The sequence below is a fragment of the Chionomys nivalis genome, chromosome 13 (assembly GCF_950005125.1).
Source record: "Chionomys nivalis chromosome 13, mChiNiv1.1, whole genome shotgun sequence".
In the NCBI taxonomy this organism is placed as follows: Eukaryota; Metazoa; Chordata; class Mammalia; order Rodentia; family Cricetidae; genus Chionomys; species Chionomys nivalis.
This window is the reverse complement of record NC_080098.1, coordinates 3,436,537-3,461,603: the sequence shown is the minus strand read 5'-3', so window position 1 is coordinate 3,461,603 and position 25,067 is coordinate 3,436,537.

The following is a 25,067-nucleotide window of genomic DNA, read 5'->3' as shown; positions in this document are numbered from 1 at the left end:
TATTACAGTTGCTTATGACTTAAAATATCTAGCAAATTAAATTCAACTTGATTACATTATCATTTCTTCCCACTACATTCCTTAGGATGAATTTTAATTTATTAACGCCATGTATCACTAAGCTAAAATCCTGATACAATTATCTCACTTGATCCTGAGTGGCATTCAGAAGTAGACATAGAAAGCAAGCTTGTCAGGTTTTTGTGTGTCTATGACTACCAGCCTGATGACTGTAGACTTCAACTTTTTAAAATTTGTACAAAAAAAAAAATGTTTCAATGAGTTCTTTGATGAGGAATGATTTTAGAAGGACCAGTATGTGAAAACTTGCTTTATTTAAGCACCCATAGAACATTAATCCTTTCTCACTTCAGTCTTCTATAAAAAGAATCCAGGAGTAGTTAATGCATAAGCAATAGCTATTACAATAATCTTACTAATTGACCTTGTAATGACAAAATATGGGAGATCTTGGTCAAACAGAGATAATACTTCCAATTCAAATGTCTTAGCTAAAGTGATTTTGTATTTCTTCTGTAGACTCTTCTCAAACTCACAGAGATCCCCCTGCCTCTGCCTCTTGAGTACTGGGAGTAAAGGAATGTACCACCACTGACCAGCAAATTTTGTACTTCTTAAGGCATCTTGAAACTAAGATGAGTGTTGAAATGAATTTTGAGAACTTAGGTCCTGATAAAACTGTACAAGAATACTTTTTATTTGCCTTTATTTTTTTAAAAAAGATCTTTATTATTTTTATTTTATGTATAAAGTGTTTTGCCTACATGTATGTCTGTATACCACACGTGTGTCTGGTGCCCACGAAGGCCAGAAGAGGGCATCAGACCTCCTGAAATTAGAGTTATAGTTATGGGTCCTGGGGATTTAACCCATTTCTTTGGAAGAGCAGGCAGTGCTCTTACCCATGGAGCCATTTCACCAGGCCCAGGGATATTTTACAAAACAAAACAACAATAAAAGATACTATGGAAAACAACTGGGCACTGCTGCAAAAGTACTTGATTGTCTCAAATACAGATGAGGAGACACACTGATGGCTAGGAAAGACTGAAACTCAAAAGGGCTGCTAGGGACAAAACTACAATTCTAGCCAGAGGCACAACAGCTGCAAGATTTAGAAATCTAAGCTTTTGCCCTAGGACTTCCCACCACTGTCTGGGAACTGGCATAGCCTTCTTGCTTAAGAGTACTCGCAAGAGGCTTTCTGACGTCACGCAGGCGGAGACTTTAAAATCCAAATGGCTCCTGGTTGGCATTGGTGGGTGTCTTCCTAAGCAGTTGTGCATTTTACTGGAAGTGGGCGCTGGGGGTCAAGAACCAGAGAGAAAGGTAACTGCTGGTATGGGGTTAACTCTGTTCCTGCTAAGAAACTCTGTGGCATCAGAGACCTGGGGCGGCATCTGCCAGGTTCTGGGTTCAGGGATCAGTAAGTTTGTGTGGGCAGCGCCTGGAGAGGGAAAAGAGGATGCTGATTGCTGACCAAGGTGTTCCGCAGGGAGGGGGAGAAGGGGAGGACTGCCTGGGAGGGACAGGTTAAAACACTGCGTTCCTGTGGTAATGCAGCATCTGAAAAGCCATGTAAGAAGAAAAAGTCTGGGAAACTGAAGGCTTGAGAATAAGACCTAAGTGGAATGTAAGCAGTCGAACAAGGAGTGATGTGACTCAGTGCACAGCCTATTGTGCTAAAGTCCCCAGCTCAAACAAACAATAAAGTGGGTGTTATTATTTGGTGTTAGTATTTGGGAATCTGCATTGGCCTGCCTGTCCTTAGGGTCCTGACAGGAAACCTCCTCACCTGTAGCCACTAAGAGCACTTCACCTGTAGCCACTTCTGGGCACATTTGCTATGGTTCCTTGTAACAGGTGGACCTACCCCTAACCTCCCCCTTCTCCTGTGTCTACCTCCCTCTCTCTCCCGCACTCTTTACCCCATGGGACTAGTCTGCTCCCCTCTCTGCCTTCTCTGTCCCTTCTCTCTCATCTTCCAATAAGCCTCCTGTATAAGCCTTATCGCATAGCGTGACTTCTCTTCACTACATATATATATATATATATATATATATATAATTTTATCAGCAGTGAGTTCTGTCTTATCCTAGAAAGAAGCCAGGGCAGGACCAGAAAAAGCTGAGTGGCTAGCGTCTAGTGCTGCAGAGACGAAGACAGGGTCTGACATAGGTATGCTTATGATACTAAAATATTTTGAGAATGGAAGCAGCCTCTACATTATGTTATGGAACGGATTGCTTGTCTTTACTGAAAGGGAGATTAGAACCAGAAAGACAATAGTGGGTATTAAACTATGGGGTTAAACATAAAGCAAGAAAAGTAGATATTAGGAAAAGAGAATGAATCCTGATTTTGAAGCCAAAGGAAACATTTTGAGGAGAGTTAAGGAGCCTGAGATTTCTTGTCAAGCAGTCTGTGAGTTACCATTGAAATAGACATAAGAGATACCAGTGATGTATTCGGGATAACACATTGAAATTTTGCGATCATGGATTGCCGTGTGATGCAGGAATCATATATGTTCATTTTTGCATTGTCTTGCTCGAGTGTATTGAATACTTGAAGTTGCATAGGTGTTATCTTTAGTGAGGACTTAAGTATACATGACAAACAAATACAGCACACAGGGAAAATACTATCGTAAAGGAATAAACTTAGTTACTCTTCTACTTCAGAATAAAAGTGACAATTATTGCTTAATGATCCACTTGCATCTGGAACATTTTTCTGATATTGAAATCATGAATTAGGTTCTGAGCATGAAGCGCAGTTCCATTTCCACCGGTGGTGCTGGCTGCCTCTCCACACAGGAATTAAGATCTCAGGACCTCGACGAACCAGACCTTTATACCCGTCAAGCGTAAGTGCCTCCAACTATGGATCTCAGCTGCATGCTGCCATGTTCTGTAGCTAGTTCTCAGAAACTGTAGAATCAGATGGTGAAAGTGGGTCTTCTCTAGTTCCACACTTGAGTCGCTCACTCTCCAAAGGTTAGTAATTCCTTCAGAGAGCTTTGGTTTTACTGTCTAAGTCTGGCAGTATTAATTATATTAGCAATTAAACTAAGAAAATGTCAATATAAACTCAATTTAAAATAACAATCTTATTATAAGGTTTCAAAACTAAAATGGTTTTATTTATTTATTTGCTTCTTTGTTTGTTTTGGTTTGTTTTGGAGACAAGATTTCTCGATGCAGCCCTAGTTTTCCTGGCATTCACTCTGTAGACCAGGTTAGCATCGAACTTTGGGATATACCTTTCTCTGCTTCCAAAGTGCTCAGATTAAAGGTGCGTGCCACCACCACCTACAATGCTTTTAATTTAAAAAAAAAATCTGGGTAAGCAAGATGACTCAGCAGGTAAAGGCACTTATGAACAAACCCAAACACCTGCTTTCAATCCCCAGACCCACATGGTAGAAGAGAACCTGCTGCATCAGCAGCTACTGACCACCAGCTGCTCGCTCTCTTTCTGTCTCTCTCTCTCTCTCTCTCTCTCACACACACACACACACACACACAATAATAAATGTAATAAAGTTAAAATATTTCCAATGCAAAACAATTTCATTGGGCAGCAAAACATGGTCTCCCCTTTTAACGTCAGATCCCTTTAATATCTGACTAATGAAAGACAGTTAGAATCTATTCTGCTGCTGCATTCAGACTGTCCTAGCAGCCAGTCTCTAGGTAGCAATGTATGCATGAAAGGATGAGCATGAGAAGAACAAACAACATCTTAGTTTTGATGTAGTGATACCTAGATATACATACCTTGGAGAACATGTCTAGTCTAGATCAGCAGTTGTCTGGATTGGAGGTGGGGAAGTTTGATACAGATTGACAGGAAACAGTCTGTTATTTGTATGACCTGGGGTATGACCTCACCTTTTTGTACTTTGAATCCCTTGTGTATAAGATTGGGGATAGGTTGAGCGGTGGTGCACGTATTTAATTAAACGGAGGCAGTCTAATCTCTGGGTTTGAGGCCAGCCTGGTCTACAGACAAATTCCAAGACAACCAGAGCTACACAGAAAAACCTGTCTTCCAAAAAAAGAAAGAAAAAGAGTGGAGATACTGGGAGATTGCTCAGTGGTTTAGAGTCGTTCCTATTCTACCACAGGACCCAAATTCAGTTCCCAGTACCCACATTGGGCAGGTCACAAGCGCCTGTGACTCCAGCTCAAGGAGATCTGGTGCCCCTTTTGTGACCTCCATAGGCACTCTCGTGCATGTGTGGTTATGCCTATACAAACAAAATATACATAGAATATAAAATAGAACTTTTCACTTTTTTAATGGAGATAATGGCAGACTCTCCTTTACAAGTTGTTCTGAATATTTATTGAGTGTTTATATAGGTCAACTGCTCTTAAGTTCTTCATGCATATTAACTCTTGATACTCGGTGACAACTTTCCCTTAAGGCACAATGGCAAACAAGGGAGTACAAAAAAGGGAGCAGTTATAGGGGCATAAATAGAGACGAAAGTGTTTAGGTTATTGAACAGGCCTTTAGACTACTTGGTACAGAAGATCTATGGGCCTGAAACACACCTTTAAGGATAATATATGTGTTGATAATGTCATGCACAAGGAAATTTGGTTTGTTATTTGTGGTGCTGAGGATTGAGCACAAGCTGAACAAAACACTGAGATACATCCCTGTCACAGAAGTACATTTCATTCCCCCCATATTTTATACCTAAACTGCTGTAACTTCATGGTATGCTCTCCTGCTTTAAGGAATGCATTGTCTTTAGTTATTTAAAGCTTAAAGACTAATGTTTGATGCTGTTGTTACGATGTGTGTGTGTGTGTGTTTGCGTGTGTGATGGATAGCCTTGAAATATTGCAGACTTGAACACAGAAGGAAATGTTTTTGATTGCCTTCTTAATATGCAACTTGGTATGTTTTCAAGTTCTAAAAAAATAAAGGATACAAGACCTATCCATGATAAAGTATTTATTCAGAAAAATATCCAACATCTATATAAGTATTAAATTGTCTGATTTGAGTGATTTTGCAGTGTGATTTAAATTCTGGTTTGTCTGAGACAGGGTTTCTCTGTCTAGCTCTGGCTGTCAGTGGAACTCATTCTGTAGACCAGGCTGGCCCTGAACTCACAGACATCTGCCTGCCTCTGGCTCAGGAGTGCTGGGATTTGCTGGGATTAAAGGTGTGAGCCACTAGCACCCAGTTTTATTGTTTTTTTAAAAGCAATGTATAAGTAAAACCCACAGTTTTACAAAAATAGCTATTCAAGTAATCCACACAAAGTTGTTTTCACCGTTAACAATTTCTATGGCATTTGACATGGGCTACAAACATGGCCCTGTGGTAAAGTACTTTCTTAGCATGTGGCTTCAGACCTGGGCTCAATTCCTAGTACCATCAAAAAGAACAAAACAAAACAAAACAACTACTTTTTACTAGGAAGACCCTTTTCCCTTCCTCAATAAAAGAGAGGTCAGGAGTGTGCCTTGTATCAGCAATTCCAGCACTTTGTTATCAGACACTGGGGGGATTGCAAGTTCCAGGTCAGGCAGGGTCACATAGTAAGACCCTATCTAAAATACATAACAGCCAGGAAATCTTAAAATGAAAAATGGTCTATGTTTAGTAATAGTGCAAGTTAGTTTGAGTCATGAAAAATTTAAACAAAAATCAGTCTATAAGAAAATGTTGATGAGGGTCTGAAGAGGTGGCTCAGCATCTAAGAACACTGCTTACTCTTCCAGAGGTGCTGAGTTCAGTTCCCAGTAACCACATACTGGCTCACAACTGTCTATAGTGTGATCCCATGTCCTCGTCTGACAAAGTTGGACGTGCAGGTAGAGTACTCATATAAATAAAAATAAGTTTTTAAAGAAAAAAAGGAAGGAAGGAAGGAAGGAAAAGAAATGAAGGAAGAAAAAGTTGATGAAGCCCGGTGGTGGTAGTGGTGGGAGCACATGCCTTTAATCCCAGCACTCAGGAGCCAGAGGCAGGAAGAGCTCTATGCATTAGAGGCCAGCCTGGGCTACAGAGTGAGCTCCAAGACAGTCAAGCCTACACAAAGAAACCCTGTCCCATAAAACCAAAAGAGTTGATGATCTAAATATTTGTGCAGTAGGACATACCTATAATCCCAGATTTGGAAAGCAGGAGAATCCATTGTTCTGGGCTATGTAAACTCATGACTCAAAAAAAAAAAGAAGAATAAAAGAAAAGAAAAACTATATGTATGTAGGACTGGAGGGTTTTTTTCTGTGATTAAGAAAACTGTTTGCTCTTGCAGAGGACCTGAATTCAATTTCTGGCACTCACACAGAAACTCAAACCATCTGTAACTGCAGTTCTTCTCATCTAGGAGCACACAACACACATGCTTACATTCAGTGAAGATGTTTATATGCATAAATATACATGTACATAATAATTGACGAGAGGCTGAAGAGGTAGCTCAGCAGTTAAGAGCACTTGTTCTTCCAAAGGGCCTGTGTTCATTGCCAGCACCTGCTTGGTCAATCACAACCCTCAGTAACTCCAGTCCCCTGGATCTGATGCCCTCTTCTGGCCTACTTGAACATTGTGTGCACAAAGTTTACAAAACACCTAGACACATAATTTATTTTAAAAATAATTGAGCAAGACATGGTGGTGCATGCCAGTAATCCCAGCACTCTGGAAGCTGAGAGGAGAATCTTGAGTTCAAGGTTAGCCTGAGCTACATAACAAGTCCAAGGTTACCCTGGTATGTATAGCAAAAACCTTTCTAAATTTTAGAAAATAGATATTAAGAGGGATTACAGCATAAACAATAAAATATCAAAATGGAAAAGTCAAAATAACCAGAAAAAATCAAATATTAACTCTCAAAAAAGATTTTATTAACAAATTATTTTACAGATGAATGCTTTCAAATAATTAAATGTCTAATGGTTTTTAAACATGAGAGTTGTCATAGAAAATAAACACAATTATCAAGAGGCTACTATATGCGTGTACAACAACTTATAGGCATCATAATAAAATCAAACCAATCACCGACAGACATAATATACAAAGCTCAATAATTGCTATCAAAATGTATTTGGCAAATAGGCAATTATTATTTAAGATAAGGTCTTGCTCAGATTAGGTGAGTCTCTAGCCAGAATCTTTGGGCCTTCCTTAGTCCTCTAAATGCTGGAATTAGATGCATGCATGGCAACAACTGGCTCAGCAAATGCTTTACGCATGACCATATGCCTGGTACTGTAATAGATGTCTGAACTAATATAGCACAACACCTGCCCCATGGACTCCATTTCAAGTGGGACGATGGCTACAGGAACAAGTATTTCCCATTACAAGATTATTAAGTTAGCTACAAAGTAGTAGATTTCATAATGGCATTTTTACACATGTTTTCTTCTTCCACACCCTGCCCTCTGGCCTTTGCCTTGCCCTCCCCTCTGTCCCATTCTTGCTGTTTTTCCATTGCCCACAACAACCTAATTTCTGCTCTCCCAGTACAATATTGCATTATCTTCTGTCAGTGTTCCTGTACCCTAATCCTTCAGGTCTCTTTTTCCCTCTCACAGTTCTCTAGTTTCATGAGTCATCCACACATGGACACCGACCCACTCACACATAGAAACTTCAATCAAGGCTGCACACATGAGAGAAAACATAGTGCTTATCTGAATGCAGTTTATTTCAGCTAACATTCTGAATTGAAATTTCACCCATTTTCCTACAAATGTCATTTTTTTACTTTTAAATCTGTGTGTGTGTGTGTGTGTGTGTGTGTGTGTGTGTGTGTGACCACAGAGATGAGAGATGTCAGACCCTCCTGGGGCTTGTGTTACAGGTGGTTGTGAACTGCCTGGTTTGAGTGTTGGGAATCAAATGCTGGTCCTCTGGAAGAACAAGAAGTGCATTTATCACTGAGGCATATAGGCAGATCATGTGATAGTTTTGGTTGTCGTCCTCAAAGATTTGTTTATCTTTTATTTTTATGTGTGTGAATATTTTTCCTGCAATATATGTGTACATCCGTGGTGACTGTGGAGGCCAGAAAGGGATTCCCTGGAACTGGAGTTATAGATGGTTCTGAGCCACCAAGTGGGTGCTGGGAACCAAACCCAGTTCCTCTGTAAGAGCAGCCAGTGCTTTTCCCTGAGACATCTGTCCCACCACTTTCTCATTTTTGACAAACCTACTTACTGATTTCCTCAGTAGCTGCAATTTATGCTCACTAGCAGTGAGTAAAGTTTCCTCTTTCCTCAAATTCCTGCCAGCATCTGTTGTTCTGTTTTCTTGATGAAAGTCATTCTGAGCTAGTAAGGTGAGAGTATAAATCATTTTAATTTCACCTTTCCCTGATGGCTTAGGATGTTGAACCCATCATCAAATATTATTTGCCATTTCTATTTCTTCCTTTGAGGACTGTCTGCTCACCTCATTACCTCATGTATGGATTGGATTTGGTTTAATCTTGGCTGTTTTTACATAATAGAACCCTATGCGATACAGAGTTGGCAATGATTTCTCAAATCTGTAAGCTGTCTCTTCAGTTGTGAGGTTCCTTCCATTGTTAGGCAGGTTTTTAGTTTGCTATAATCCATGTGTCAGTCCTTGGGTTGTGTTCTCTGCTGTCACAGTCCATTCAGAAGTTCCTACCTCTGCATAGGATGATTGTTGACACGGGACATAGTTGATGTGTCTTCCCTGCAGTTTCAGCATGTCCTGTCTTCACATGAAGTCTGTGATCTATTTTCAATGTTTCATGTAGTTTGAGACTCGACCTGATTTCATTCTTCTACAGGTACATACCCAGTTTTCTCAGCACCATCTGTAAAAGGATCTTTCCTAATGACATCTGGGTTTAAGGGAAAAAATGAAGTACCTTCTAGGGCTGGGTTGATGAATCCATGATTAAGAGCACTTGCCGCTCTTGCAGAGGACAAAGGTTCAGTTAACAGCACCCATATGGCAGCTCACAATCCCTTATATCTCTAATTCTAAGGTATCTGATGTCATCTTCTGGAGAGTAGTTGACTGTTCAGTTTTCATGAGTTTGTAGGCATTCTGGGGGTAGAATTGTTGTTGAATTCTAGCATTATTCCATGGTAATCCAATAGTACACAGCTGGTTACTACATTTTCTTTTGTATCTGTGAATGTTTGCTTTGTTACTGATTATGTGATCAATTTTTGAGAAGGTTCCATGAGATGCTGAGAAGAAGGTATTTTCTTTTCTGTTGGGTGGAATGTTCTATAGATGTCTATTAATTTCATTTGTTTCACTACATCTTTGATATCTCTTATTGCTCCATTAAGTTTCTGTCTGTTTAGCCTGTCCATTGGTGAGAGAGGAGTGTTGAAACCTACTATTAGAGTGTGTGTTTCCCTTCTTTGAGTTGTGGTGGTGGAGAGTTGTCAGATGTCTGTGTTATTATGGGTGTTCTTAGCTTCCTTGGTTTGTGCTTTGCCTTCTAGTAGTTTCTGTAAGGCTGGGTTTGTGGCTACCTATTATTTAAATCTGTTTTTGTCCTGGAATATCTTTTTTCTCCATTGATGGTGAATGCAAGCTTTGCTGCGAATAGTACTCTGGGATTGCCTTCATGGTCTCTTAGTGTTGGCAGCACATCTATCTAAGACATTCTGGCTTTCATGGTTTCCACTGAGAAGTCAGGTGTAATTCAAGTGCCTACGGACTCCTGATCTTTGATGAAGAAACCAGAAATACATGGGAGACCATTCTCTCCCTTATAAGAGATCATGTCAGCACACAGAAGCCACCCTATTGCTGACACACCCCCACATCCCAAAAAATATTTAATGGAAAGGAATTCCCACACAGACCTCAACCTAAAACCAGATATCTTGAACCTAACAGAAGAAAAAGAAGGGAAGATCCCTGAAATCATTGACATAGGAAAAGACTTTCTGAGCAGAACACTATTAACACAGACACTAATTTCAACAATTAATAAATGGGATCTCATGAAACTGAAAAGCTTCTGCATGACAAAAGATCCCATCATTCAGACAAAGTGGCAGCTTACAGAATGGTAAAATATTTTTTTATCAACTACACACCCAATAGAGGGCTAATATCCAAAATTCTACAAAAAACCTCAAACAAAATGTATAAAGAACTCAAAAGGCTAGATATCAAGAAAACAAATGACTCAATTAAAACTGGGAATTTTTAAACAGAGAATTCTCAATAGGGAATCTTAAGTGGCTGAGAAAGACTTAAATGTTCAACATTCTCAGTCATTAGTGAAATGCAAACCAAGTCTGCTTTGAGAGTCCATTTTACACCTGTCAGAATCCTTAGGATCAATAATACGATTGACAGTTCCTGCTGGCAAGGACATAGAATAAGGGGTACACTCATCCACTGCTGGTAGGAGTGCAGACTCATACAGTCACTATGGAAATGAGTGTGGATTTACCTTAGAGAGATGGGAACTGATCTACCTTGTGATCCAGCTCTATCACTCTTGGGCATTTACCCAAAGGAAACTTCATCCTACCACAGAGACGCTTACTCAACCATGTCCATTGCTGCTCTATTAATAATGCCCAGAAATTGGATAACATATTCAAGACATGAATATGAATGGATAATAAAAATTGGAACCTTTATACAAATGAATATTACTCAGCCATTAAAAAGAATTAAATTCACAGTAAATGGGTAGAACTAGGGGGAGAAATCACCCTGAGTGAGGTACCCAGACACAGAAAGCCAAATGTGGCATGTATTAGCTTACATGTGGATATACAGAATCACAGAGATTAAGCATAGAGTAACAGACTAAGGAGGAGAGAAGCATCTCATCAGGAAAGAAGAAATAGAATAGAAAGGTACAGGCTGGTGAGGGGAGGTGCAAGGAGAGAAATAGAGGGACGAGGGAGTGTATACAGGGAGAAACAGCTAAAACTAAGGCCACGGAAGTAGTGTGCAGTGGCATGGGTATTGATACAGTCGATGCTTCCTGAAATAAATGCATATGTGAAGGCAATCTAACAGAGAAATCAAATAACAGGGTGATGAGACTGTGTCTGAGAGCTTTCTCCTTCTGTCTTGCATTCCATTCTTTAGGTTGGGATTAAAGATGTGCACCACTGGGATTAAAGGCGTGCACCGCCAGGTTTCTATGGCAAACTAGTGTGGCTACTGAGATTAAAGGTGTGTGCTACCACTTACTCTCTGATCTTCAGCTAAACTTTCTTTATTAAAATACAAATGAAATATCACTACACGTAAGTATCACGAAACATTGTAAAGGAGGGGACACATAGATTATAAGAGCCAGAGCATCATGGAGTTTGCTGTGACATTGTATCTCCTAGGAATGTCAGAATCTACACCAATAAAATCTTATTAACATGGCTGCTTAAGTATGAGCTGAATAAGGACAAGAGGCAATCTATAAGGGACAAGGGGCCAACCAGCCCTACACAAAGAACTATAGGGAACTCACAAATGCCGGGAGTGGAGAAACAGTTTTAGTCCTACTGTGGGAAGAGTACACGAAATGCTTATCCAATACCAAATGGTGAGCCCTGAATCATACATACAAATAACATTATACTAAATTAAAGTATGCGTGTGTTATAGTTTCTTAGGTACTTAACAGTATGAATCCTTGTGATTTTTTTCACATATCCATACTATTATTTTGCTCTCCTTTCTCCCTGTGTATTTATCTCCCTTCAACCTAATTATAACCCTGACAGCATACAGACAAGTAACATACAGATCGGGCAGGTTACATACACATATGCATGTAACAAAATTAATGAAAAATCCATGAATTTGAAAGGGAACAAGGAGGCATATAAGAGCGGGTTTGAAGAAAAAAAGTAAAAGGAGAAATGATGTTTCATTGTTACAAAATATTTGTATAACTATGTAAAGACGTGTTGCATTTGTTGAATTATATGTAAAAATGTGTTGCTGTTTTACCTTGTCTGCCTAAGGCACCTGATTAGTCTAACAAAAAGCTAAATGGCCAATAGCAAGAAAGAGGTATAGGCAGGACTTGCAGGCAGGGAAACTGAGTAGCAGGAGGAATTTAGGCTTAGAAAGGAAGAAAGAAAAAGAGATACCAGGGAGAAACCAGTGGCCAATCAGACACACATGGAGGAAGCAGGAAACCAAGACATACAGAATAAAAGAAAGGTAAAAAGCCCCAAGGAAAAATGTAGATGAATAGAAACAGGTTAAATTAAGTTCAAAAAGCTAGCAGGACGAGCTTAAGCTAAGACTAAGCACTTATAATTAATAAGAAGCATTCATAATAAATTATTTGGGAGTTTCTTGGTGGCCCAAAGGAAAATTCCAACTACACATAATACAATAAATAAAATAAAGAAGTAGTTGTTTTTAAAGAATTAACATAAAAGGTAAAAAAGGGACACAGCCAAGACTGTTAAATAGACAAGCTTGTCTCAGAAAAAAAAAAGAAGATAAAAAGAGATGTAACATATCCCTATTACCTGCTCTGAAGAATTTTTCACAGATACTGCCACGGCATAACCACATGGGAATAAGGTGGCCTGCATTAATTAAAAGAGTTTCTAATAGTAAAGTATATTACAGTTGCTTATGACTTAAAATGTCATTATAAAATATCTAGCAAATTAAATTCAACTTGATTACATTATCATTTCTTCCCACTACATTCCTTAGGATGAATTTTAATTTATTAACGCCATGTATCACTAAGCTAAAATCCTGATACAATTATCTCACTTGATCCTGAGTGGCATTCAGAAGTAGACATAGAAAGCAAGCTTGTCAGGTTTTTGTGTGTCTATGACTACCAGCCTGATGACTGTAGACTTCAACTTTTTAAAATTTGTACAAAAAAAAAAATGTTTCAATGAGTTCTTTGATGAGGAATGATTTTAGAAGGACCAGTATGTGAAAACTTGCTTTATTTAAGCACCCGTAGAACATTAATCCTTTCTCACTTCAGTCTTCTATAAAAAGAATCCAGGAGTAGTTAATGCATAAGCAATAGCTATTACAATAGTCTTACTAATTGACCTTGTAATGACAAAATATGGGAGATCTTGGTCAAACAGAGATAATACTTCCAATTCAAATGTCTTAGCTAAAGTGATTTTGTATTTCTTCTGTAGACTCTTCTCAAACTCACAGAGATCCCCCTGCCTCTGCCTCTTGAGTACTGGGAGTAAAGGAATGTACCACCACTGACCAGCAAATTTTGTACTTCTTAAGGCATCTTGAAACTAAGATGAGTGTTGAAATGAATTTTGAGAACTTAGGTCCTGATAAAACTGTACAAGAATACTTTTTATTTGCCTTTATTTTTTTAAAAAAGATCTTTATTATTTTTATTTTATGTATAAAGTGTTTTGCCTACATGTATGTCTGTATACCACACGTGTGTCTGGTGCCCACGAAGGCCAGAAGAGGGCATCAGACCTCCTGAAATTAGAGTTATAGTTATGGGTCCTGGGGATTTAACCCATTTCTTTGGAAGAGCAGGCAGTGCTCTTACCCATGGAGCCATTTCACCAGGCCCAGGGATATTTTACAAAACAAAACAACAATAAAAGATACTATGGAAAACAACTGGGCACTGCTGCAAAAGTACTTGATTGTCTCAAATACAGATGAGGAGACACACTGATGGCTAGGAAAGACTGAAACTCAAAAGGGCTGCTAGGGACAAAACTACAATTCTAGCCAGAGGCACAACAGCTGCAAGATTTAGAAATCTAAGCTTTTGCCCTAGGACTTCCCACCACTGTCTGGGAACTGGCATAGCCTTCTTGCTTAAGAGTACTCGCAAGAGGCTTTCTGACGTCACGCAGGCGGAGACTTTAAAATCCAAATGGCTCCTGGTTGGCATTGGTGGGTGTCTTCCTAAGCAGTTGTGCATTTTACTGGAAGTGGGCGCTGGGGGTCAAGAACCAGAGAGAAAGGTAACTGCTGGTATGGGGTTAACTCTGTTCCTGCTAAGAAACTCTGTGGCATCAGAGACCTGGGGCGGCATCTGCCAGGTTCTGGGTTCAGGGATCAGTAAGTTTGTGTGGGCAGCGCCTGGAGAGGGAAAAGAGGATGCTGATTGCTGACCAAGGTGTTCCGCAGGGAGGGGGAGAAGGGGAGGACTGCCTGGGAGGGACAGGTTAAAACACTGCGTTCCTGTGGTAATGCAGCATCTGAAAAGCCATGTAAGAAGAAAAAGTCTGGGAAACTGAAGGCTTGAGAATAAGACCTAAGTGGAATGTAAGCAGTCGAACAAGGAGTGATGTGACTCAGTGCACAGCCTATTGTGCTAAAGTCCCCAGCTCAAACAAACAATAAAGTGGGTGTTATTATTTGGTGTTAGTATTTGGGAATCTGCATTGGCCTGCCTGTCCTTAGGGTCCTGACAGGAAACCTCCTCACCTGTAGCCACTAAGAGCACTTCACCTGTAGCCACTTCTGGGCACATTTGCTATGGTTCCTTGTAACAGGTGGACCTACCCCTAACCTCCCCCTTCTCCTGGCGCTACCTCCCTCTCTCTCCCGCACTCTTTACCCCATGGGACTAGTCTGCTCCCCTCTCTGCCTTCTCTGTCCCTTCTCTCTCATCTTCCAATAAGCCTCCTGTATAAGCCTTATCGCATAGCGTGACTTCTCTTCACTACATATATATATATATATATATATATATATATATATATATATATATATATATATATATATAATTTTATCAGCAGTGAGTTCTGTCTTATCCTAGAAAGAAGCCAGGGCAGGACCAGAAAAAGCTGAGTGGCTAGCGTCTAGTGCTGCAGAGACGAAGACAGGGTCTGACATAGGTATGCTTATGATACTAAAATATTTTGAGAATGGAAGCAGCCTCTACATTATGTTATGGAACGGATTGCTTGTCTTTACTGAAAGGGAGATTAGAACCAGAAAGACAATAGTGGGTATTAAACTATGGGGTTAAACATAAAGCAAGAAAAGTAGATATTAGGAAAAGAGAATGAATCCTGATTTTGAAGCCAAAGGAAACATTTTGAGGAGAGTTAAGGAGCCTGAGATTTCTTGTCAAGCAGTCTGTGAGTTACCATTGAAATAGACATAAGAGATACCAGTGATGTATTCGGGATAACACATTGAAATTTTGCGATCATGGATTGCCGTGTGATGCAGGAATCATATATGTTCATTTTTGCATTGTCTTGCTCGAGTGTATTGAATACTTGAAGTTGCATAGGTGTTATCTTTAGTGAGGACTTAAGTATACATGACAAACAAATACAGCACACAGGGAAAATACTATCGTAAAGGAATAAACTTAGTTACTCTTCTACTTCAGAATAAAAGTGACAATTATTGCTTAATGATCCACTTGCATCTGGAACATTTTTCTGATATTGAAATCATGAATTAGGTTCTGAGCATGAAGCGCAGTTCCATTTCCACCGGTGGTGCTGGCTGCCTCTCCACACAGGAATTAAGATCTCAGGACCTCGACGAACCAGACCTTTATACCCGTCAAGCGTAAGTGCCTCCAACTATGGATCTCAGCTGCATGCTGCCATGTTCTGTAGCTAGTTCTCAGAAACTGTAGAATCAGATGGTGAAAGTGGGTCTTCTCTAGTTCCACACTTGAGTCGCTCACTCTCCAAAGGTTAGTAATTCCTTCAGAGAGCTTTGGTTTTACTGTCTAAGTCTGGCAGTATTAATTATATTAGCAATTAAACTAAGAAAATGTCAATATAAACTCAATTTAAAATAACAATCTTATTATAAGGTTTCAAAACTAAAATGGTTTTATTTATTTATTTGCTTCTTTGTTTGTTTTGGTTTGTTTTGGAGACAAGATTTCTCGATGCAGCCCTAGTTTTCCTGGCATTCACTCTGTAGACCAGGTTAGCATCGAACTTTGGGATATACCTTTCTCTGCTTCCAAAGTGCTCAGATTAAAGGTGCGTGCCACCACCACCTACAATGCTTTTAATTTAAAAAAAAAAATCTGGGTAAGCAAGATGACTCAGCAGGTAAAGGCACTTATGAACAAACCCAAACACCTGCTTTCAATCCCCAGACCCACATGGTAGAAGAGAACCTGCTGCATCAGCAGCTACTGACCACCAGCTGCTCGCTCTCTTTCTGTCTCTCTCTCTCTCTCTCTCTCACACACACACACACACACACACACAATAATAAATGTAATAAAGTTAAAATATTTCCAATGCAAAACAATTTCATTGGGCAGCAAAACATGGTCTCCCCTTTTAACGTCAGATCCCTTTAATATCTGACTAATGAAAGACAGTTAGAATCTATTCTGCTGCTGCATTCAGACTGTCCTAGCAGCCAGTCTCTAGGTAGCAATGTATGCATGAAAGGATGAGCATGAGAAGAACAAACAACATCTTAGTTTTGATGTAGTGATACCTAGATATACATACCTTGGAGAACATGTCTAGTCTAGATCAGCAGTTGTCTGGATTGGAGGTGGGGAAGTTTGATACAGATTGACAGGAAACAGTCTGTTATTTGTATGACCTGGGGTATGACCTCACCTTTTTGTACTTTGAATCCCTTGTGTATAAGATTGGGGATAGGTTGAGCGGTGGTGCACGTATTTAATTAAACGGAGGCAGTCTAATCTCTGGGTTTGAGGCCAGCCTGGTCTACAGACAAATTCCAAGACAACCAGAGCTACACAGAAAAACCTGTCTTCCAAAAAAAGAAAGAAAAAGAGTGGAGATACTGGGAGATTGCTCAGTGGTTTAGAGTCGTTCCTATTCTACCACAGGACCCAAATTCAGTTCCCAGTACCCACATTGGGCAGGTCACAAGCGCCTGTGACTCCAGCTCAAGGAGATCTGGTGCCCCTTTTGTGACCTCCATAGGCACTCTCGTGCATGTGTGGTTATGCCTATACAAACAAAATATACATAGAATATAAAATAGAACTTTTCACTTTTTTAATGGAGATAATGGCAGACTCTCCTTTACAAGTTGTTCTGAATATTTATTGAGTGTTTATATAGGTCAACTGCTCTTAAGTTCTTCATGCATATTAACTCTTGATACTCGGTGACAACTTTCCCTTAAGGCACAATGGCAAACAAGGGAGTACAAAAAAGGGAGCAGTTATAGGGGCATAAATAGAGACGAAAGTGTTTAGGTTATTGAACAGGCCTTTAGACTACTTGGTACAGAAGATCTATGGGCCTGAAACACACCTTTAAGGATAATATATGTGTTGATAATGTCATGCACAAGGAAATTTGGTTTGTTATTTGTGGTGCTGAGGATTGAGCACAAGCTGAACAAAACACTGAGATACATCCCTGTCACAGAAGTACATTTCATTCCCCCCATATTTTATACCTAAACTGCTGTAACTTCATGGTATGCTCTCCTGCTTTAAGGAATGCATTGTCTTTAGTTATTTAAAGCTTAAAGACTAATGTTTGATGCTGTTGTTACGATGTGTGTGTGTGTGTGTTTGCGTGTGTGATGGATAGCCTTGAAATATTGCAGACTTGAACACAGAAGGAAATGTTTTTGATTGCCTTCTTAATATGCAACTTGGTATGTTTTCAAGTTCTAAAAAAATAAAGGATACAAGACCTATCCATGATAAAGTATTTATTCAGAAAAATATCCAACATCTATATAAGTATTAAATTGTCTGATTTGAGTGATTTTGCAGTGTGATTTAAATTCTGGTTTGTCTGAGACAGGGTTTCTCTGTCTAGCTCTGGCTGTCAGTGGAACTCATTCTGTAGACCAGGCTGGCCCTGAACTCACAGACATCTGCCTGCCTCTGGCTCAGGAGTGCTGGGATTTGCTGGGATTAAAGGTGTGAGCCACTAGCACCCAGTTTTATTGTTTTTTTAAAAGCAATGTATAAGTAAAACCCACAGTTTTACAAAAATAGCTATTCAAGTAATCCACACAAAGTTGTTTTCACCGTTAACAATTTCTATGGCATTTGACATGGGCTACAAACATGGCCCTGTGGTAAAGTACTTTCTTAGCATGTGGCTTCAGACCTGGGCTCAATTCCTAGTACCATCAAAAAGAACAAAACAAAACAAAACAACTACTTTTTACTAGGAAGACCCTTTTCCCTTCCTCAATAAAAGAGAGGTCAGGAGTGTGCCTTGTATCAGCAATTCCAGCACTTTGTTATCAGACACTGGGGGGATTGCAAGTTCCAGGTCAGGCAGGGTCACATAGTAAGACCCTATCTAAAATACATAACAGCCAGGAAATCTTAAAATGAAAAATGGTCTATGTTTAGTAATAGTGCAAGTTAGTTTGAGTCATGAAAAATTTAAACAAAAATCAGTCTATAAGAAAATGTTGATGAGGGTCTGAAGAGGTGGCTCAGCATCTAAGAACACTGCTTACTCTTCCAGAGGTGCTGAGTTCAGTTCCCAGTAACCACATACTGGCTCACAACTGTCTATAGTGTGATCCCATGTCCTCGTCTGACAAAGTTGGACGTGCAGGTAGAGTACTCATATAAATAAAAATAAGTTTTTAAAGAAAAAAAGGAAGGAAGGAAGGAAGGAAAAGAAATGAAGGAAGAAAAAGTTGATGAAGCCCGGTGGTGGTAGTGGTGGGAGCACATGCCTTTAATCCCAGCACTCAGGAGCCAGAGGCAGGAAGAGCTCTATGCATTAGAGGCCAGCCTGGGCTACAGAGTGAGCTCCAAGACAGTCAAGCCTACACAAAGAAACCCTGTCCCATAAAACCAAAAGAGTTGATGATCTAAATATTTGTGCAGTAGGACATACCTATAATCCCAGATTTGGAAAGCAGGAGAATCCATTGTTCTGGGCTATGTAAACTCATGACTCAAAAAAAAAAAGAAGAATAAAAGAAAAGAAAAACTATATGTATGTAGGACTGGAGGGTTTTTTTCTGTGATTAAGAAAACTGTTTGCTCTTGCAGAGGACCTGAATTCAATTTCTGGCACTCACACAGAAACTCAAACCATCTGTAACTGCAGTTCTTCTCATCTAGGAGCACACAACACACATGCTTACATTCAGTGAAGATGTTTATATGCATAAATATACATGTACATAATAATTGACGAGAGGCTGAAGAGGTAGCTCAGCAGTTAAGAGCACTTGTTCTTCCAAAGGGCCTGTGTTCATTGCCAGCACCTGCTTGGTCAATCACAACCCTCAGTAACTCCAGTCCCCTGGATCTGATGCCCTCTTCTGGCCTACTTGAACATTGTGTGCACAAAGTTTACAAAACACCTAGACACATAATTTATTTTAAAAATAATTGAGCAAGACATGGTGGTGCATGCCAGTAATCCCAGCACTCTGGAAGCTGAGAGGAGAATCTTGAGTTCAAGGTTAGCCTGAGCTACATAACAAGTCCAAGGTTACCCTGGTATGTATAGCAAAAACCTTTCTAAATTTTAGAAAATAGATATTAAGAGGGATTACAGCATAAACAATAAAATATCAAAATGGAAAAGTCAAAATAACCAGAAAAAATCAAATATTAACTCTCAAAAAAGATTTTATTAACAAATTATTTTACAGATGAATGCTTTCAAATAATTAAATGTCTAATGGTTTTTAAACATGAGAGTTGTCATAGAAAATAAACACAATTATCAAGAGGCTACTATATGCGTGTACAACAACTTATAGGCATCATAATAAAATCAAACCAATCACCGACAGACATAATATACAAAGCTCAATAATTGCTATCAAAATGTATTTGGCAAATAGGCAATTATTATTTAAGATAAGGTCTTGCTCAGATTAGGTGAGTCTCTAGCCAGAATCTTTGGGCCTTCCTTAGTCCTCTAAATGCTGGAATTAGATGCATGCATGGCAACAACTGGCTCAGCAAATGCTTTACGCATGACCATATGCCTGGTACTGTAATAGATGTCTGAACTAATATAGCACAACACCTGCCCCATGGACTCCATTTCAAGTGGGACGATGGCTACAGGAACAAGTATTTCCCATTACAAGATTATTAAGTTAGCTACAAAGTAGTAGATTTCATAATGGCATTTTTACACATGTTTTCTTCTTCCACACCCTGCCCTCTGGCCTTTGCCTTGCCCTCCCCTCTGTCCCATTCTTGCTGTTTTTCCATTGCCCACAACAACCTAATTTCTGCTCTCCCAGTACAATATTGCATTATCTTCTGTCAGTGTTCCTGTACCCTAATCCTTCAGGTCTCTTTTTCCCTCTCACAGTTCTCTAGTTTCATGAGTCATCCACACATGGACACCGACCCACTCACACATAGAAACTTCAATCAAGGCTGCACACATGAGAGAAAACATAGTGCTTATCTGAATGCAGTTTATTTCAGCTAACATTCTGAATTGAAATTTCACCCATTTTCCTACAAATGTCATTTTTTTACTTTTAAATCTGTGTGTGTGTGTGTGTGTGTGTGTGTGTGTGTGTGACCACAGAGATGAGAGATGTCAGACCCTCCTGGGGCTTGTGTTACAGGTGGTTGTGAACTGCCTGGTTTGAGTGTTGGGAATCAAATGCTGGTCCTCTGGAAGAACAAGAAGTGCATTTATCACTGAGGCATATAGGCAGATCATGTGATAGTTTTGGTTGTCGTCCTCAAAGATTTGTTTATCTTTTATTTTTATGTGTGTGAATATTTTTCCTGCAATATATGTGTACATCCGTGGTGACTGTGGAGGCCAGAAAGGGATTCCCTGGAACTGGAGTTATAGATGGTTCTGAGCCACCAAGTGGGTGCTGGGAACCAAACCCAGTTCCTCTGTAAGAGCAGCCAGTGCTTTTCCCTGAGACATCTGTCCCACCACTTTCTCATTTTTGACAAACCTACTTACTGATTTCCTCAGTAGCTGCAATTTATGCTCACTAGCAGTGAGTAAAGTTTCCTCTTTCCTCAAATTCCTGCCAGCATCTGTTGTTCTGTTTTCTTGATGAAAGTCATTCTGAGCTAGTAAGGTGAGAGTATAAATCATTTTAATTTCACCTTTCCCTGATGGCTTAGGATGTTGAACCCATCATCAAATATTATTTGCCATTTCTATTTCTTCCTTTGAGGACTGTCTGCTCACCTCATTACCTCATGTATGGATTGGATTTGGTTTAATCTTGGCTGTTTTTACATAATAGAACCCTATGCGATACAGAGTTGGCAATGATTTCTCAAATCTGTAAGCTGTCTCTTCAGTTGTGAGGTTCCTTCCATTGTTAGGCAGGTTTTTAGTTTGCTATAATCCATGTGTCAGTCCTTGGGTTGTGTTCTCTGCTGTCACAGTCCATTCAGAAGTTCCTACCTCTGCATAGGATGATTGTTGACACGGGACATAGTTGATGTGTCTTCCCTGCAGTTTCAGCATGTCCTGTCTTCACATGAAGTCTGTGATCTATTTTCAATGTTTCATGTAGTTTGAGACTCGACCTGATTTCATTCTTCTACAGGTACATACCCAGTTTTCTCAGCACCATCTGTAAAAGGATCTTTCCTAATGACATCTGGGTTTAAGGGAAAAAATGAAGTACCTTCTAGGGCTGGGTTGATGAATCCATGATTAAGAGCACTTGCCGCTCTTGCAGAGGACAAAGGTTCAGTTAACAGCACCCATATGGCAGCTCACAATCCCTTATATCTCTAATTCTAAGGTATCTGATGTCATCTTCTGGAGAGTAGTTGACTGTTCAGTTTTCATGAGTTTGTAGGCATTCTGGGGGTAGAATTGTTGTTGAATTCTAGCATTATTCCATGGTAATCCAATAGTACACAGCTGGTTACTACATTTTCTTTTGTATCTGTGAATGTTTGCTTTGTTACTGATTATGTGATCAATTTTTGAGAAGGTTCCATGAGATGCTGAGAAGAAGGTATTTTCTTTTCTGTTGGGTGGAATGTTCTATAGATGTCTATTAATTTCATTTGTTTCACTACATCTTTGATATCTCTTATTGCTCCATTAAGTTTCTGTCTGTTTAGCCTGTCCATTGGTGAGAGAGGAGTGTTGAAACCTACTATTAGAGTGTGTGTTTCCCTTCTTTGAGTTGTGGTGGTGGAGAGTTGTCAGATGTCTGTGTTATTATGGGTGTTCTTAGCTTCCTTGGTTTGTGCTTTGCCTTCTAGTAGTTTCTGTAAGGCTGGGTTTGTGGCTACCTATTATTTAAATCTGTTTTTGTCCTGGAATATCTTTTTTCTCCATTGATGGTGAATGCAAGCTTTGCTGCGAATAGTACTCTGGGATTGCCTTCATGGTCTCTTAGTGTTGGCAGCACATCTATCTAAGACATTCTGGCTTTCATGGTTTCCACTGAGAAGTCAGGTGTAATTCAAGTGCCTACGGACTCCTGATCTTTGATGAAGAAACCAGAAATACATGGGAGACCATTCTCTCCCTTATAAGAGATCATGTCAGCACACAGAAGCCACCCTATTGCTGACACACCCCCACATCCCAAAAAATATTTAATGGAAAGGAATTCCCACACAGACCTCAACCTAAAACCAGATATCTTGAACCTAACAGAAGAAAAAGAAGGGAAGATCCCTGAAATCATTGACATAGGAAAAGACTTTCTGAGCAGAACACTATTAACACAGACACTAATTTCAACAATTAATAAATGGGATCTCATGAAACTGAAAAGCTTCTGCATGACAAAAGATCCCATCATTCAGACAAAGTGGCAGCTTACAGAATGGTAAAATATTTTTTTATCAACTACACACCCAATAGAGGGCTAATATCCAAAATTCTACAAAAAACCTCAAACAAAATGTATAAAGAACTCAAAAGGCTAGATATCAAGAAAACAAATGACTCAATTAAAACTGGGAATTTTTAAACAGAGAATTCTCAATAGGGAATCTTAAGTGGCTGAGAAAGACTTAAATGTTCAACATTCTCAGTCATTAGTGAAATGCAAACCAAGTCTGCTTTGAGAGTCCATTTTACACCTGTCAGAATCCTTAGGATCAATAATACGATTGACAGTTCCTGCTGGCAAGGACATAGAATAAGGGGTACACTCATCCACTGCTGGTAGGAGTGCAGACTCATACAGTCACTATGGAAATGAGTGTGGATTTACCTTAGAGAGATGGGAACTGATCTACCTTGTGATCCAGCTCTATCACTCTTGGGCATTTACCCAAAGGAAACTTCATCCTACCACAGAGACGCTTACTCAACCATGTCCATTGCTGCTCTATTAATAATGCCCAGAAATTGGATAACATATTCAAGACATGAATATGAATGGATAATAAAAATTGGAACCTTTATACAAATGAATATTACTCAGCCATTAAAAAGAATTAAATTCACAGTAAATGGGTAGAACTAGGGGGAGAAATCACCCTGAGTGAGGTACCCAGACACAGAAAGCCAAATGTGGCATGTATTAGCTTACATGTGGATATACAGAATCACAGAGATTAAGCATAGAGTAACAGACTAAGGAGGAGAGAAGCATCTCATCAGGAAAGAAGAAATAGAATAGAAAGGTACAGGCTGGTGAGGGGAGGTGCAAGGAGAGAAATAGAGGGACGAGGGAGTGTATACAGGGAGAAACAGCTAAAACTAAGGCCACGGAAGTAGTGTGCAGTGGCATGGGTATTGATACAGTCGATGCTTCCTGAAATAAATGCATATGTGAAGGCAATCTAACAGAGAAATCAAATAACAGGGTGATGAGACTGTGTCTGAGAGCTTTCTCCTTCTGTCTTGCATTCCATTCTTTAGGTTGGGATTAAAGATGTGCACCACTGGGATTAAAGGCGTGCACCGCCAGGTTTCTATGGCAAACTAGTGTGGCTACTGAGATTAAAGGTGTGTGCTACCACTTACTCTCTGATCTTCAGCTAAACTTTCTTTATTAAAATACAAATGAAATATCACTACACGTAAGTATCACGAAACATTGTAAAGGAGGGGACACATAGATTATAAGAGCCAGAGCATCATGGAGTTTGCTGTGACATTGTATCTCCTAGGAATGTCAGAATCTACACCAATAAAATCTTATTAACATGGCTGCTTAAGTATGAGCTGAATAAGGACAAGAGGCAATCTATAAGGGACAAGGGGCCAACCAGCCCTACACAAAGAACTATAGGGAACTCACAAATGCCGGGAGTGGAGAAACAGTTTTAGTCCTACTGTGGGAAGAGTACACGAAATGCTTATCCAATACCAAATGGTGAGCCCTGAATCATACATACAAATAACATTATACTAAATTAAAGTATGTGTGTGTTATAGTTTCTTAGGTACTTAACAGTATGAATCCTTGTGATTTTTTTCACATATCCATACTATTATTTTGCTCTCCTTTCTCCCTGTGTATTTATCTCCCTTCAACCTAATTATAACCCTGACAGCATACAGACAAGTAACATACAGATCGGGCAGGTTACATACACATATGCATGTAACAAAATTAATGAAAAATCCATGAATTTGAAAGGGAACAAGGAGGCATATAAGAGCGGGTTTGAAGAAAAAAAGTAAAAGGAGAAATGATGTTTCATTGTTACAAAATATTTGTATAACTATGTAAAGACGTGTTGCATTTGTTGAATTATAAGTAAAAATGTGTTGCTGTTTTACCTTGTCTGCCTAAGGCACCTGATTAGTCTAACAAAAAGCTAAATGGCCAATAGCAAGAAAGAGGTATAGGCAGGACTTGCAGGCAGGGAAACTGAGTAGCAGGAGGAATTTAGGCTTAGAAAGGAAGAAAGAAAAAGAGATACCAGGGAGAAACCAGTGGCCAATCAGACACACATGGAGGAAGCAGGAAACCAAGACATACAGAATAAAAGAAAGGTAAAAAGCCCCAAGGAAAAATGTAGATGAATAGAAACAGGTTAAATTAAGTTCAAAAAGCTAGCAGGACGAGCTTAAGCTAAGACTAAGCACTTATAATTAATAAGAAGCATTCATAATAAATTATTTGGGAGTTTCTTGGTGGCCCAAAGGAAAATTCCAACTACACATAATACAATAAATAAAATAAAGAAGTAGTTGTTTTTAAAGAATTAACAT